The following is a 3,710-nucleotide window of genomic DNA, read 5'->3' on the forward strand; positions in this document are numbered from 1 at the left end:
CAAGCATAGGCTAAGTAAGGGGGAATTTGATAACACTCTAGAATAACATATTTTTATGTATTAATTATGTATTTATTCTGAGTATGGTCCTGCTAATTTGAGCTATTTCTGATCTTTTATCTCATAAGGACTAAATTTGAGGTAAAAGAAAAATTAAGGGCCAAAAGCGTAAATTTAGAGATAAAATGAGCCAATGTGCGACACAAGGAAAAGTCAGTGCCAAAAGTGCAAGCATGGAGGACACAAGGGTTGAAATGCAAAAATAAGAGATTTTATTGTATTAAACTCTATTTTAATTATATTAGGATAATTAATATTGAAATAATCATTAAGGATTATTTTTAGGATCTTATTTTATTTATCTTTATTTATCTTCAATTAAATGTATTTATCTTTTAGAAATTTAAGTAGAATTAGACTGTCTCCCCTAACACTATAAATAGGGGGTGAAGTGACTCAAAAGATATCGATCTTTTTCTATAAACACTCTCTCCCCAAAAGTTTAGGCTTTTGTTCTTCTCATATTTCCTTTCAATAAAATCTCCATTTTTATTTTAATTTTTTTTCTACCACAACCATGAGCCACTAAACCTATCTAGCCAAAGGTTGTCGAAAATCCCCAAAAGGGTTCATGAGGCTTAGAATTCGTACTTAGCCTTCTCAACGAGTATTCATCGTTTCTCCGCACTACGGGGCTGACACTTCCGTCCATGTCCCTTAAAAAGTAAGCTTTTCAACATATGCAAAGGTGGCCGCTTTGTATGTTTTGGGAATGTTGCACAGTCGGTTCGTTAGCTTACTACGTCAGAGGTTGGCGAGCCCAAGAGACAAAATGGCGTGGGATTCGCCATTGAGAAGCATTGATCTAGCATAAGACGATCCCACATAAGTGATTCTTGGCTAGAGTCAGGTTCTACCAAATCGTAAGTCTAAATCCTTGGAGCCGATGGTCGTAGGCATCCTCTTCCACTATAACTGGCTTATTCGATTTGGGAAGGATCATCTAACAGCCGAGATTGAACCCAAGGCGGAACGAGACAACTGGAGGCTGGAATCTCCTATAAGAATTTCCTTTCTCTCAACACTATTTTTAATTTCTCAAATTTTCGATTCAATATTCTTAATTCTGTTTTTATTTTATTTTTTTGTTTTCAGATCCAACCCTTAATTCTGTTATTTTTTTATTTTTTCAAGAACGTTGGTTTTCTTGGGAAGATTCTGCCGAGATTTCACGAAACAAGATATTGTGCAAATCCAGTCCCTGAGAATTCGACCCTACTTCCCTTTTATTATTCTTTTTCATTATTTATTAGGGATATGATATATTTGGTGCTTTCAACGACCGCATCAGTATACACTACCCAACAAATACAAGACTCACTACCTAAATGGACAAATTTTAATGCATCACATCTCAACACTCCCATTACATGGAACCCAAAGAATATTCCCATGTTTACTCATAACAACAAATGCATGAAAGTTACACACCCACTCTTCATCACTATCATAACTACAAATTGAGACACAACCTACGAGCACCCAGAATTAACACTCTGCTTCCTCAATTTATTGTAGTAGATCACCCAGCTAATAATATTTCGCCAGTTCAGAACTTACATGTGTTCCTAACCCAAGCCAGCCCACACCTGATCCTAACATAACAACAACATGCCAACCTGGAACTCAACTGTTGTTGATTCCATCAACTCCGTAAGGACTTCCAACTCAAGACCCCATAAACCCCCTGAAGTATTATTAATTGCAGACAACTTTTAAAAGGTAAAAAGGTACATTCTAGCAATTATCAAATATGCTTATTGAAAAATAAATGAAATGCTTCCACCAGGGGGACATAATTGCTTGCAAACAAGCAACACCACATACCTCTAGTTGAAATTGAATCCTCCAGAAGGAACAGGAAGTTCACCCCCACCAAACTGAAACCCTGTTTGAGAGGCATCACCCGGTGGCATTGTCTCATCCTCCTCTACCAACCAATATGTCTCAAGAATCTTCACAGCCTTTTCATAAATCTGTGTTATCATGACACTGTAAAATCTCAATCTTCTATAGGTCCCTGTATCATCAGTCATTTGTGCATGGAGATTCACACCTCTAGTACTGCCCAGGTTCTTATCAGCTTTTCCTACCTTTAAAATGTTTTCAAGCCCTACTAAATAAACTGTAACTATCCTTGGATCAGGGCAGTTAAGAAGATCGAACAATGGCTTGATACAACCTTGACTTACAAGGAACTTCGAATATGTGAACATGCCCAGTTGAGAACCAATTTATCCTTAATAACCTGGCAAGATATGATTCCAAGCAACTAAGATAAGAAACAATTTCATACTTGATCTGGTCAGGAGTCCCACCAGATGTAGCATTTGAAATAGCCCAAACAGCTTCTTTCTTAATATCAAATTCAGCATTTTGAAGCAAGTGAACTAGAGGAGCAATAAATTCGCTTCAATCACAACCTGTAAAATCCATACCATTGAACATCGTTTGATGGTATAAATGAAAGCTAACAACACCTTCGACCCAACATTGATTAACCAGGGGATATAAATGCAAGAAGGAAAAAAGTACGAGCAGACAACATTTTAGACCAAAGGAATATTAATGCAAAAAAAAAAAAGGTAACGCGGTTCCAATTCTTACCTGTATTTGTTCCTTGTTTCTAGCTGTGATATTGGAGACTGCCCAACAAGCTTCCTTGTTGATGCTCTTTTTAAAATTATTTGCCAAGAAGTTCAAAAGGCATGGGAATGCTTGATTCTCGATAGTACACTGCATTTCAGCAAGACTTGTGCATAATGACAAAAGGCAGTTTGGTACATATCATATATAAAGAAAACAGATAATTTTAATACCTAAACCTGCAAATCTTGCATTTATATTAAAATTTGTGAGGGAGCCCATTCGTGTGGTTTGAGTGAGGAAACTAGTTATTCACACAATCAAAGAAGATAAATGGAAACATTAAAATAAAAATAAAAAAAAAGTGGGTAATACCTGTGTTTGCGTATCATATTTCCAACCGTGCGAAGAGCAGGGATTAGCACTGAAGAAGATGGGTGCCTGAAAAAACCACAGATTAAATGAAAAGCAAATAGTCTTAACTCACACCAAAAGTTCTACCAAACGCCCACACACACCAGCTTCAATAACAGCTTGGATTTTGTCATTTGTACCATCAGAAAGATATGAGAGAGTCCAACATGCATCGGTTAAGACTTCCTCATCATTTGAATAAGATGTGCCAATACAGGAACTGCAGGCTTAACCTGAAAAATACATGAAGCATAATTAGTGAGTTCCCATATAATATTCATAGCTAGACATTAATACTTTATATTTATAAGCCATCTCTCTCTCTAGCCTAATTTTAGCAACATGCAATATCTCACTTTCTGGTTTATGCTAGCAATGTAATGTGATGTACAATTTCACAATCAAACAAACAAACCAAAGTCTCAGATTTCAAAGACAGACAAAGGAAATTTGGCATTCTAAATCAATAACATTGCACACAAGTATGATTTCCACTTCATGTTAAACAATCAACAGTTTTCAATAAAAGAAGGGGACTGGGGCCTAACATGATCAACGACATCTTCACAAAATTGGCAAGAAGAAAACCATGGATAACTCTCTTTTGTTACACACTATCAACAAAAAGAACATGAAAATTTAAAGAGATT

The 3,710-nt window shown here is 36.2% G+C and overlaps 1 pseudogene; it reads right to left on the bottom strand.

The window, feature by feature from the left end:
• Positions 1-1,377: 1,377 nt before the first annotated feature.
• LOC121225024 (importin subunit alpha-1b-like) lies at positions 1,378-3,416 on the bottom strand (annotated as a pseudogene).
• Between the last annotated feature and the right edge of the window lie 294 nt (positions 3,417-3,710).

Source organism: Gossypium hirsutum, chromosome D13 (assembly GCF_007990345.1).
Source record: "Gossypium hirsutum isolate 1008001.06 chromosome D13, Gossypium_hirsutum_v2.1, whole genome shotgun sequence".
Classification (NCBI taxonomy): domain Eukaryota; kingdom Viridiplantae; phylum Streptophyta; class Magnoliopsida; order Malvales; family Malvaceae; genus Gossypium; species Gossypium hirsutum.